Below are 14,128 nucleotides of genomic sequence, written 5' to 3'. Positions count from 1 at the left end.
TGTTAAGATGGTGGACCATGTGTGGCCATTCAATAATGGCAATAGAGTCCATGAGGTCTGTAACAACAAACAGCTGGAGTAATCATATGCTTCTTGGATATGATGCTTCATAGAAAGCAGGATCTACCCCCAGTGGCATGTGTACAAAGTTCAAAGTGAAGGGCAAGTAGATTCCGAAGCAACTAATATCTTGCTCCCTTTATGTTTGAAAATAGGAGGGGGGGGGGGGTAATATGTTCCATTCTTTTTCTTAGTAGCCACACGGTTGTCTTGGAGAAACTAGTGCTTAATTTGTAAAAATAAAAAAAACACAAACTGCCAGGGCTTTCCTCAGGAGGCTGGTGCAGATCGCACCACCCATATCTCCCGACATCGCTGCCAATGACAGTACCAACACAACTACAAACCATCACAGGCCTACAAGTGTGAACATTTAGACTATTCAAGGCCCCCAAAGCCATAATATTAGCTTGGAGGCAGGTATTAGTCATTTCTAATGTACATTGTGATTATAAACAACTGTTGTGCTCATCTGCAAATTAGACAAACCGCGCCGCCATGTTGCAGACTGTCACAATTGCCAGTGTTGACCCCCCGAAATCACCGGCTCAAATTAAGCACTGTATTTGATATCCAGTATCCTACCAATAAGACAGCAAGTGCAAAGTGTCTACTGGTTTTAGGAACTAAAGGCTCCCCGCCCACCTTTGTATGTGAAAACCACCCACCTCCTTCTTAAACTCCTGCACAGCCTTGGCCATGGCGTCCAGGCCGCGCGCCCTCAGTCGACGTGCATCTTCCATCTTCTGATTCATCCTCCAGTGACACGCCCATTTCAGCACCACCAGGGTGGTAACTATGCAACAGAGGGTGGAAATGAGGAAGTGATCGCCAATGAAATCAAACAGGAGCGCAACCATTGCGAAGCGTCCTCGGGCTTCACGAGCAGGGAATGCACAGACTCCCCAAAGCCGAGTTCAGACCGTATGGGAGACCCTGGACCCAGATTACAACACAGTCTGGAGAAGCTGTGGAAAGTATGGACTGGAATCAGCCGCCGGTGGCTGTGCCCACGGGGACACGCGGATGCAGCAGCTTAGTTAGAAAAGTATTCTTTCCTCTGTGAGCTATAGGGACTTTACCAACCATGGCACTTCCATGGATTGCAAGAGAGAGAAAGAAAACGCAGTTGGGTCCAGACTTTTGAAGTGGACTCGGACGGATTCTGCTATCCAATAGTTAATTACATCTGAGTCGCTGGCAACGAACCCCTCCCCCCCCCCCCGACCCCCTCCCGAGCAGGCATATCAGTCTGCAGAATCATTTATAACCCATCTGTAAAGATGGGTAAAGACATGTATGACTTTAAAAAGCAGAGAATCCTTCCGAGGCCAATCTGAAACCGGATAAGATTTAAATAACAAGCGCTGGCCATGACGTTTTAGTTTGGCTTTTTCTGCCGTGGCCTCGCCTGCTAAAAGGTTTCTTATCTTTATGGGGCCATGTGTTTGGCCCCATAAAGATAAGAAACCTTTTACTTCAGAAGGAAAGCAGGCGAGGCCGTCCAAGTGGGACGGCAGAAAAAGCAGAGCGAAAACGTCACCAATAGCTCTTCCCGAATGGCTGGCCGCCGTTTAGCATAAACGGTGACGCCGGCCAATGGGAAAGAGGGGCGGGGCTTAAAGCCCTTTACTGAAAAATCCCCATATCATTAAATCTCGCCAGCGCGACTGCGCATGTGCGCAGCCTACGCTAGCGAGACCTAAAAAGAACATACACAATGATAATAACTAGGGATTATTATCATTGTATTTGTTCCTGCTGTACAGCTTTGCGATGCGGGCGGGGCTGCTCTGCTCAGAGAGCAGGGCAAGAGTGGTTTGCACTTTGCATGGTCTCCATGCAGGTTGCATTACAGCCTGAATGGAGAACATGCCCAGGCCCCCATTCCCTGGCTGAGCACCAAACCACGGCATCCCAAAGAGGGGAATACCGAGGCTCTGGGGGCTGCGCAAGCCTGATCCCCCCCCCCCCCTGAGAAGTCAGCATACAAAAGGGTTTTCTCCCACCGGGGAGCCCTAGACTGGCCCATGACCAGCTGAAGAGGCTGAACGGAAGGTATTAATGGTCCAAGAAGCCAAGTCATCTGTCCCTAGCCCGGCTAAAAAATTGAGAACGTGTACTACTTCAGTGACCACTGGATCAATGTCCCGTTGCAGACACCAACAGGACCACCGGCCCCACGCTGAGGCATACTGCTTGTTGGTACTGCTGGCCCATGCCTTGGATAGGAAGATACAATACAACAATAGGGCAACCCACTATTCCCCAAGGAATTGGATATGTTCAATAACAAAGCATAAGTAATCCTTGAGCATTCATTCACCTTTCATTCATTTTTTGGATTTGTCACAATAGTGAACACAATTCCACAGTACTCGAATAGGTTTTTTATCACAACAAATTATTTTTTATGTTAGAATTAATCTCTTGACATGTTCAATAAATTCCCTTGATAGAACGTTGAATATTAGTCCATAAATTATATCATGTATGGCAACTGAATAACTACTGTCTCATTCTATATAACATATACAGTAGTAATCAACCATATATTGAAATCAATTTGTTCTTGAAAGTATAATTCAAAAGAACATCCACTGATAATTGTATATACAAAAGAAGTGTTGTTGCGTCGACGTTTCAGTCTCAAATACGGAAAATCAAATCCACAAGACCATCCCCAGGACATATGTTGCACCATGAATTCATAAAGATGTCAGGTATTTACGACCTGTCCTCAGTAACGGTGTCCTTCTTCCAATTTAACACTGAATAACGAAGCCTGCACATTAGTCTGCAGCATTTATTTAGAGAACCTGTTTGCTCCGTCGCTCACTCGACAAACCGACCGAGTTTGAGACCGAAACGTCGACGCAACAACACTTCTTTTGTATATACAATTATCAGTGGATGTTCTTTTGAATTAAAGAAAGACAGAATGGTAAACTCAAAGGTTTGATGGAGCCAAAAGAACTGCAGGAAACGCCTGTGTGGCGCGAATATTGGGATCACCAGATACGAGTCCTTGAGGTCGAGATGGGCCAGCCAGTCCCCGGGGTGCAAAACATCACGAAAGAGATGGATCCACTCCATTATAAAGTGGAGCTATACTTGCCACTAGTTGATTTCCCGAAGATTTATGATTGATCTCTGGCCCCCATCTGTCTTGTCAACCAGCAAAATATTGCTGATTAACCCACGCATGTGGGGAACTGTGTGGGCGACAGCCCCTTTGAAGAGGAGGGCCATAACCTCTGCGTCCACCAACCCAGCCTGGTATTCTGAGAACTGAATGGCTTGTATTTGGAAATCTTGTTGGGGGAGCCGTGGAATTCTTTGTGGAATCCCTGAATTATTTGCAGCACCCATGCATCCCCGATAGTAGCCTCCGAATCCTGGGTAAAATTTGCCAGTCTGCCCCCTACCCTCAGAAGGGTAGAAGGGAGAACACTCACTTGAAGAAGAAGCTGCTGGAGCTCCTATGCCGCCTCTGCTTCTGAAGCACCTTTCTCTGGTCGGGTAGAAATTGTCGAAGCTGCCCTGGTCTTGATATTCGTCTTGCTGGGAGCCTTGCCCTTTGGAGGTGTATTGTGTGTGCGCATGGCCGGAAAAGCTGCCCCTGCCTCGTCCGGCCCTCCGGAAAAAACAGGAGTGAAAAAAACATGGATGACTGGGCCTTGTCTAGGGAGGTAAAGATGTTTACGAATTGTCCGAGCTCTTTAATAAAGGGCTCCCCAAAAAGACCTCCCTGCACAACCGCCCCTGCCTCTGAGTCGGCCAGATCCCCCAGCTTGGGGTCAACCTTGAATAACAAAGAGCGACGACGCTCCATTGACAGGGCAATTCACATTGCCTAGAAATATGATGGCGTGTTGTACCCAGCCAGACAAAGCGTCCGGGGAGATCAAGGAACCCGCAGACTTAGCCTCCTCGGCCTTGTCCAGTATTTATGTCAAAGGGCCAAGGACATCCAGGAGTTTGTCCTTGCACACGCGCTAGGATCTGTTTATCCCCTTTTTAGGTTCCTTCATAAATTTCTCGAGGAAGGTAGACATACGGGGATCAAGTTCAGGTGTAAGTGCCACCTTCCCTTACAGTGAGGGGCGAGGGCACTCTGCCCGAAGACAGCTTCAAGATTCCTTCTCCAGCGGTTTGCGAATGCGGCCCGCTACATAACGTGTGACCTGATCCGAAGGGGCTCCATTCGGAAGAGTGCGGGTGAAGAATCTCGTCAGGGTCCAACATATCCAATGTAGGGTCACTACTAGCTACGGGGGATTTATCAAGGGGATGGGAGTCAGGGTCTTGGTGGACCCAGTTCTTCATCAGGTTTCCTGTTGGGATCGTCCCCTTGAGGTTCAGGAGACGGGCCAGGCGGAGATCCATGAACAGGCCTGCGGAGTCCCAGGGACTAGAAGGAGGGGCTGTAGATGGTGTTAAAACGTCTCCTATAACCTTTCAAAGGCATCATAGTCCACCCCAGCCATGCGGTGGTGTTTAACCAGTACCTCATCCTGCCGGGGCGGGAGCTGGGGATCACTGGGAGGATCTGAGTCCTGTGGGAGGGGCTGAGGAGCTCCTGCTATTTTCTCGCACTCGTGCGCAATCTTTTGCTAAAGGCGATCTTTCAAAGGAGCCATAGCTTAGATACTGCCCTGCAAATAGATACATCTATTGCATCATAAATATCATTATCCCAAGGGAGAAACCCTAAGGGGTCTGATTCTCCTTGATCTACATCTCCCAGCTCCATTATCAGCACCGCAGGGCTCACTGCGTGACCACTGGTGCTTGAGGGAAACAGGTGCCTACTGAGAAGCAGGTCAACCAGCAGAATTCCCTAAGGTGCACAGCGCGGGGGGGGGGTGGGGGGGGCCCCAACGCTGCAAGAAGCATGAAGGGACTTAAGAAGAGCAGGCAAAGCGCTGCCAATGTGAGTCTGGGGTTACAGCCAAGGTCATGGGTGGGCAAGGCCACACTTTAAATGGGTCTATGCCTGAGGACACAACACCCCTGGGGCTAGCAACTGATAATGGGGTAGTGTCCGCCCGGGAGCGTGTCCTCTTGGGCCAGCTTCAATACCCAAATGGTAAATACTGACCCGGGGGCGTCGGGATGAATGTTTACAGGACTCTGTGCCGCAGGGTGTCGGAAAATAGCCTATTTGAAAATGCCCTAACGGGCTATACAGACGCCGCAGAGGAGGCATCTCTCGCCAGGCGTAAGGCTCCTCGGCAACAGCGTAAGGCTCCACTCCAGCTGTGAGGAGGATCCGGAGTCGCTTATCAGAAACTGGTCTGGCGCGTAACACGAGCGCCCTGTAGCAGTGGGAGGCCCCCTAAGCCGGTCAGAGCCGTGCCGAGGTGGAACAATCACGAAGGGTCGCAAAGCGCTCTCATGATCCGGAAAGGAAACCATGACAAATTAGACAAATACAGCAAGACAGTAATCTAATATAAACAAACCGTGAATAACAATATGGTACACTAGAAATGATCAGTAGAAATGATCAATGGTACAGTCAAGGAAAGCAGACAATGAAGAGGCACTTAACTCATTGCTGCGAGCAGCGAAGAAAGAGGACGAGAGAACACAGTTGGACTATATTGTGGAATATACAGACCTGATTGGTGGTTACAGGGGAGCTGTTCTCCCATTGGATGTTGATGGTTTTTCTCTATTCCCAGAGCTTCATGGGAATTATAGTTTGTTGAATAAGTGTTAAAAAAAAAATCTGGCTGCTATTGAATAAAATGAAGAAAGTATAGCATAATCCTCGCCTCCTGTCCTGACATAGAATCATACTCGACTTTTCTTCAGAGATCTAGAAATAAGTCAACCAAATATTACAAAAACAGCACACAATGTCCTGTGCCTTTTAAGTAGAGAACAACTCCACTCAAAAATGTCAGAATACATTTTACAACAAAATATTAGTTTACCAGTTTTAACAATTTCAGATTAAGAATAATGACCATTCCTTTAGTTTACTTTTAACCTCTTCAGTGCCCATGACGAGATAGTCTCGTCATGGAGCACGGTCGCGCTGTGCCCACGACGAGACTATCTCGTCATGAACCCCACCCACCAATAAAACGCCCGGCACAGGAGGGGGAAGGGCGTGGCACAGAAGGGGTTAAAGTGGGTTAACTTGCCGTAGTCAAACATAACATGCAATTTCAACAGAAACAATTTAACATCATCTATTGTACCATGTACAGCTCTACCTCATCTGCCAACTTTATCCCACATCCAACCACTTAGTAAACTTTCTAGCATATATTCCAATAAATGCAATTGATGCTCTATTGGGGGGCATTGGGTGCATACAATATGGTCTTGTTGCAAATAGAACATTTTTGGGAGGACTATTTTCATGAAATGAGATATGGGTCGGAGAAACAGCTACACCCATGTGTTGTCTTTCAGGATGCTTTCAAAATATTAGTGGTTACTCTTGTTCCAGCGAAAAAGTTTTGGTTTTTAGGCTCTTTCATCACGTACACATTGATTGCACATAATTGGTGCTCAACAGAAGCGGTTTCACCTACCGTTTGGTTAGCCAAATTATGAGGAAGGATGAGATGCTCTAGATGCGCAGATGTCAAAATATAGATATATTTTATTTTTGGGTCTCTTTTGCGCAGGCCTTGATGGAGAGTTAAGTGTGATTTTAGTAAGTGTTAGGGAAAGCTGTTTAATGGACATAATAAATTGGGTGTATATCTTTTGTGTGAATAGGCTGAATATTCATTGACTGTTTACTTCCAGAAATTATTGGTTCTTATATTATTTTCTTTTTTATTCTCTACGAACTACTGACTACTCTCTACTATCTCATTGACACATATTAAAATAAAAATTATAATTTGTAGCAATTTCTACTTAATTGGGATGCTATCTGGGGAGAGGAGTTGGCCTAACGGCTAGGGCAATCGACCTCGAATCTGGGGACCTGGGTTTGAGTCCCGGCAATGACGCTGAACATCCTGTGATTCTGGGCAAATTACTTAATCTCCCTGTGCCTAACCAAAATGAATGTGTGTCCTCATGTAACGTAACTGGTGCTATGTAAAGCGCTCTGATACCCGATTCGGATCTAGTTCGTGCTATATAAAACTGCAAAACAAAAAAAAAAAAATACGCTCTTTAACTAGAATTTTCTAAAACCAAAAGGGTGTTCTTGTTGTTATTTAAGGGAAGAGGCATTATAGAAACATGTCTTCCATTATTGACATGGCCTTCTAGAAAAAAAGAAATTAAAGACATCTCAAAGAGTAAAAGACGTTTAAATAAAACATGAACAACTGAAAGTTTTAAGAGCAAACTTGTAAAGAATTATTTAGTAAATTTAGTACAAAAAACTTACAAAAAAACTTTCACAGTGAAGATTCTAAATACAAAAAATAAAGAAATGTGTGTAAATCTGGTTAAAAATATTCACACTGCAGGTTCTAAATCCAAGTTATCCCTGTGTGGATTCAAAGCCGTTTCCTATATGATTTGCGTAAGTATACTATGTATGTATGTATATGATATTTCTATTGCATGAACGTAGCTACAAAGCAGCGGAGCGCTGTAGATGCTCAAAGGCAAGCTTAAAGTTGGTGATTAATAGGAAGCTAAGTTGTGGATGAGTAATACATTGTGGTGTAGTGATGTTTAAAGAGGTGAGTCTTCAACATTCTTCTAAATTGGAACAGCGCTGGAGCGGTACCGATGGATAAAAAGATGTTCTTCCAGATCCTTGGTGCATAGATGGAAAACGCTGCTGGCTTTTTTTCTTCTGGTTTTTTTTTTTTACACTTCAGTCTGATGGTGTCCTGGATGCAGGTCTGCCAAGAACCACCGAAGATGGTGTGCTAGTCAGTAAGATAAATGGGGGTGCTGGTTGTGATGGCTTGGTAAATGGTGCTGCAGGTTCAGATGATGGTGCAGGTGTTCAAGGGGAGCCAATAGAGTTCCATCAGGGTTGAGGTGATATCATATTTATTCAGGTCCTAAATGAGACATACTGCAGCTTGTAGGATCCCCCTAAGGTGTGCGAGTGTGGGGTCTAGAAGGCCTTGGAGTAGAGCATTACCATCATCCAGATGCAAAATTACAAGGTCTTGAACATCAGTCCTCAAGTTGCTTTCAATAAGAAATGGTTATACTTTCTGTAGAAGAAAGAGGTGGCACCAGGCCGTCTTTGATTTTATTTTATTTTTTTTAGCAATATGTTTCTTGAGGGAGTAGTTGGTGTCAAGGGTGAATCCAAGTGATTTGGTATTTATGAGAGTTGGGGTTCAAGTATGTCAAGGTTCATGTCGTTGAACCATGTTTGTTCTGTATCGTGGTTATTTTTCTAGGCAAATGATAGGAATTCTGTCTTTTTTGTATCGAGTGTCAGGTGGACATCCTGGTCTGGATGATGTGCACGCAGTATTTGAATAATTGTATATCTGAAGCAGATAATACTTAAGTAGAGGTGTATATCATCTGCATACTGGTGAATCTTGATGCTGTTATGTGTGAGTAGAGCACCAAGCTCCGCCATGTAAAGTTGAAGATGATAGAAGAGGTGTTAGACTCCATTCGAGGATAAAAAGTAATATACTATAAAGACTTTATAAACGAAGAGCCAACTAGAAGCCACCAAGGTCACTGTATTGCTTCCAAGACCATTTTGTCCTGATCTGATCCTCAACTGAAATAAGTGAAATGATTTTACATTATATTCAGCATGTCAAAGTCTGCTGCTCTGACCAAATACTGACTACATTGCTATTTTTAAAACCATGACAATGGAGCGATTGAAGTCCCTGTTTTCAAGGTATTCTAATCCTAATATCTTAGAGGAACACCTGCATTTCAAAACTTATGATGGGAAAATGTCCTGTATGGTTGCACTTACTGAACATCTATGAGAAGGTAAGAAAAACTTCAGTGGTCCTTGAAAAATAGAGCTGGCTGTTAGCGGCATTACAACACTCTAAGCCTCCTAGAATCACTAACAGCTGGCCCTAGCAGAAACTTTAACTATAATGAGGTGGAACATTGTAGGATTCCCTCTACCTCTGAATGAAATCAATCAAATTAACCAGCCTAGGCCCTGCAGATATTATCTACTTTCCAAATAGACTTAATTTAGTAATACCTGTTAACTATTACTACTTAAGACCTCTTTTTTCCAAATCCTCAATTCAGCGCCATGTTAAAAGGGATATGCAGACTTTAGTAAAACAACGAAAAAACTGGCATTGTGCAAGGCTCATACTTTGTAGTGCTACTCTTCTTCTAACAGTAAAAATCAGTTCAGAAGATCATGGGCATGGAAAGAAAAATCATTTCAATTAGTCTATACATTCTGCTGCTGCAAGTAAATTGGTCGTTTTTGAAGAAACCATGAAACTAATAGAAGACACTCAAAAAATCACCCACATGCAAGAGCATCACTGGATAATTAGAATTGCCCTGCTTTGTACAATAAACATGACATTTAATGAGGCGTCCGGCTGCTTTGCTGGGCTGGTATTCTGACTCTTCAGGCCCTAAACAGAAGGGTAGTGAAATACAGCACATAAAATTATCCAGACGGAGAGGATCATCTGAATCCTGTAAACAATTACACATTCTTAAATTACGATTTATTTGATTAGGTGGTGTTATGTTCATTAACTCCTGCAATAACTATAAATCATTGCATTCTCCACTATGAGGTTCCGATCTGGCTAAACCCCTCTGATAATTTCAAGCTACATAGGGCACATTAAAAAATGATATGTCAGTTATTCTGTTTCTCAAGGGGGATTCATCAGAAGTTATTGCTTTTTTCAAATCAATAGTTGCTATATTTCCAAGAGACAACAACTAGTAACTTTATTGTCTTTGAACATCTAATGCCAGAAACAATACTTCTTGCACAACTATAAAATGCTCAAATTAGGAAATCATCCCTGTGAAAACATGAGTGAGTCCTTTCTGTAAGGAACTGCAGTCAATAGTAGAGGGCATTTGACCCTTCGTAGTACAGCTTACGTATACTATGTTTATTCCGCAACCGAAAAAGACATAGCTAAATATAAATAAGTAAATCATTGAGAGACGCTTGAAGAGAACAGTTTCACTAAATAGATTCTTGTTCAACCCACAGCCTGCTATTACACTGAATAAGAAAATTAAATATTGGAATTGCTTAGCCAGTTCTTGACCTTTTATTAAGAATTAATCGTTTTTTGCCTTTGGAGACAAAACTGAAGATCATATATTTTAGATTTGTACTCTCCAACAATTGCTTGTGGTGCTTGAATTTATTGCCATTGATGAACCCAGTCGAGATCAGCGACCTGCCATTCAGATGATCTTTGAGCTAATCTTAACATTGAAATCTTCATGAACCATACAGAGGAGTTATCATTTAGAAATGTGCGAAAGAATGGTCATTGATTTTAACTTGGATCTATACATATAGTGTTAAATCTCAGAAAAGTTCTAGCTATTGGCAGGTAAGCATGATCATTCGAATTTTTAATGAAGGCTTTTTTCTTTCTTCTGCAAACTATTGATTATTTTCTTATTTACATGCATCTACAGAAGTGGGCATGTACAGAAAAATTATTTTGCAGGAACATTTACATTTTAGACCACATCTGCTATGGACAATGTCCCTGATCCTAAACTGTTATATTTAAAATATCAGGTGTCAATCGCTGGTAAATAGAAAATTACAGTGGAAGAAACTTGAAGGTTGGCAGCTTCCCGCAAGCTTTCCACTTGTTATTTCCAGCACTTGTGTCCAGTTCTTAATGGGGAACATCAAATGGTATTTAATTATATATTAATAGGTACAAAAATACATGTGGCTGCACTGCTTTTCTGGTGCTGTGTGGTGGATATCTCAGAATTGATTCAGGGTGTGTCTGTTTGCGCCTCTGAAACTATTTTCTGTTCCATTTTCTATTCTCAAGTATGCTGATTACTTAATCATGGGTCTCACCCTGATAGGTCCACAACACAGGCTAACTAGACTTGGGGTCTATACTAGAGAACATGAACTACAAATGCAGCAAAGTCCAAAATAATGAATACTATTTAAAACAGGAAAGCAAATAATTATGATTAGGTGTAAGGAAGAGAACTGTGAAGGAATGTATTTATTTAGGAGCTTTGCTTTGCTCTAGTTTCCTCAAAATATGGTTATTAGACTGGTTTAACCCCTTTTAGTTTTATTCTAACATGGGAAAAATTGTATCTTTGCTTTGCCCTACCTTATGAAACTAAGGTACATTTTACACCATTATGTAGAATTGATTGCTATTAAAAATCCCTATATTGGATACAATCTGTGAAATCTTTATAACTGTTATTTGTCAATGAGAGCACACTTCTTGTTGAAAGTCTTTGCAGTATTCTGTCCTAACCAGTTTGAAACGGTAAGATATAGAGAACTATTGCGAACTTGGCCTGGGATGTCTAAATATGTGTTTTTTTCTGCAGATTTTTTTTTTTTATGTATGTCCATGTAAAACATTCCAAAAGGCTGATATGATCTTAATGTACTTAGCTGCGGTTTCTGTGGATACTACAATAATGCCAACAAACTGCTTATGCCAATTAAAAAACTTATTTGCTTATTACTTTAGAATTAGCCAATAACAAGTCAACAAAGTTGACCTTAGAGCATTAAACGCATTGGCAGTTACTAACTCGCTTAATTGTTTTTTGTAGTGCATTATACTTTGACACTTTCATTCCTGCTCGTTAAAATAATTGGAACTAAGAATGAAACATTACCACACCACAGTTATTTCATTTATACTTAAAAATGAATCGTTATTCTCTGAAAATGCATGGGAATATGCAGCAAGTATTCATTTTAGTTCCGTTATTCATTTTTCTTAAAGAAATGTGCATAATTGCTCTTCAAAGTATTTTATTACTACGTACTCTTTGCGATGTTTCGACTGTACTCATGAAATGAAAGCAAACCCTAGGTGATTACGTGAACCGGTCACGCATGTCTCATTGGAACTCTGCTCCTTGTTTGTGAAAGAAATGTTGGAAAATTCCGAGGTTTTGGAATTACTCATGTAGGGGCCCTGCGGTTTTCATGTTTTCCTATGTAACCTCTCCTATTTGCCGTTCATCCTCCTTTCGCCCTCAAACTCCTCCCTATGAAGCCATGAGGTCTTTGAGCTTAAGTGGTTGATTTAAGTAGGGCTTCTGGTTTAATGGTATTTATTTTTGGGGCATTTCCGTCTGTATTTATCCATATTAATTTTTTTGCTAATTTTATCTGTATTTATCCATATTTATTTTGGGCTTTGTGAAAAAATTAAACTGAAATGAGTGTATTTCCACATTAATTGAACCGATAAAGATGCACTCCTGCTTGAATGCCTGCCAGGTTTCAGTGCTGTGAGCACATACTGAAGTTGAATCAATGCACTTATATGAAAACATGCACATTTCAGTATCAGCCTTGTGTAGATCTAGTTATTTACTTATCTTTACTAAAATCCCTTTTCTTTTTTAACCCCCTTTCTATTAACCCACACAGTTATTGGCTTAGCAGTCATGGCAGACAGAATTTAGAATTACTCAAAAAACAACCCAATTTTCCGTTTGTATCGACATTTAAAAATAAATAAAGACACAAAAATAAATGTTTTCTCTCTGTATTTATCTGTAAAAATCAGTAGAAACGGATAATAGGGAGCCCTATTTATAAGTGACTGCAAGTGGGCGATTTAGAAGCTTAACATTTGAAGCCTGTTGTGCTTTATTAAAGAAAAACGACTGTCAATTATTCAGTATGTATTGCATGACAAATTTTAAAACAAAAAAAATTGCAAATATTCATTAGACAACTTCTATTAAAAATAAAGTTGTCTAATGAATAATACAATGCAAAAAAACAGCACACTTGTCTGTCCTCTGCAAACAAAAATGTGCACAATTGCACGAAATGTGAACATAAAAGAATTGCACACTGCCTTTTCTACGGCTCCATAAAAAAAATCACACGGCGCGATAGCATCAAGAATCAAAAGAAGAAAACGTGTATCTGTTCAGGTTGGTATAATTTTGCATTGATAGCATAACTCTTGAATTTCCCCAACCCCGTAAACGTGGGTTAGAAAAGTTGTAATTGATTCATTCAGCCTGTATACTATGCATAGTTAATGAATTTGTTCAGGACGCGGACGCAGAATGCCCCTGTAGGTGCTGTGCATGCAGGGCCTGTTCACAGTCCATGTAAAGTGCAGAGAGGGCTCCTTCTGCAATCTGTAATAAACAGTTTTATTAGAGTTTATCGTTCAGCTCACAAATGTTAGTTTGCCGATACATTGCAAAGTCCCTGAAAAATGTCGTATTTCTTGGGTATTTATGGTAACTGTCCAAATTCCGAAGCGGTTGAAATTCCCGTTAGAGCCAGGCAAGCAACTGTGACTTCCATATCAAAGCACATCTCGCAGTCTGACACATGACGTCAGAAATAGTATAATGAATGCCGTCACTGATGACATCACAGAGGAGAAATAGATCGATTCAAGCAAACATAACGTACATGTGTCTTGCCCACACACAGTTTAAACTACCAGAAGGCAGCAAACTTTCACGTGGTGCAGAGGCTGTGTACCTAACACAGAGGCGCATTTTCTTCAACTCTGCAAATGTAATCACATGCAGCTGCATTTATTAACAACCATGTTTGCTTTTAATCCATTTTAAAAATTCATCATCCCCAAATTTTGCATTCTAATTTATTTCCTATTTGATTTTAAGATTTTGTTCGTGTACCTTCGGGAAGAGGAGAAAAGGTCATGCATATTTTACACTTGGAAATTGACATTACAAACCTGTTACTACTGCGTGCTTTCTTCAATAGAAATTCATGCTTTAAATATCCACCTATATCAGTAGATCCTCGAATATTTCAGATTTTCTTTTCATTTGTACACGCTCTTGGTGCCATGGACCAGTAGTTTGGCACACATCATGTCTCATCTTTTGCGTGTGCAGGCTCCTTCATTTCTCACATTATGGATACTTTTGACTGACCACAAGGCATCCTATTGTA

At 41.7% G+C, this 14,128-nt stretch overlaps 1 protein-coding gene across 1 annotated transcript in view; it reads left to right on the top strand.

Moving 5' to 3' along the window:
• Positions 1-14,128, top strand: part of CHCHD3 (coiled-coil-helix-coiled-coil-helix domain containing 3) — an 878,604-nt gene that overhangs the window by 337,626 nt on the left and 526,850 nt on the right. The window lies entirely within an intron of this gene.

The sequence above is a fragment of the Triturus cristatus genome, chromosome 4_1, assembly GCF_964204655.1.
Source record: "Triturus cristatus chromosome 4_1, aTriCri1.1, whole genome shotgun sequence".
In the NCBI taxonomy this organism is placed as follows: Eukaryota; Metazoa; Chordata; class Amphibia; order Caudata; family Salamandridae; genus Triturus; species Triturus cristatus.
Note: the sequence above shows the minus strand (reverse complement) of the source record. Positions and strands in the feature narration are given on the sequence as shown.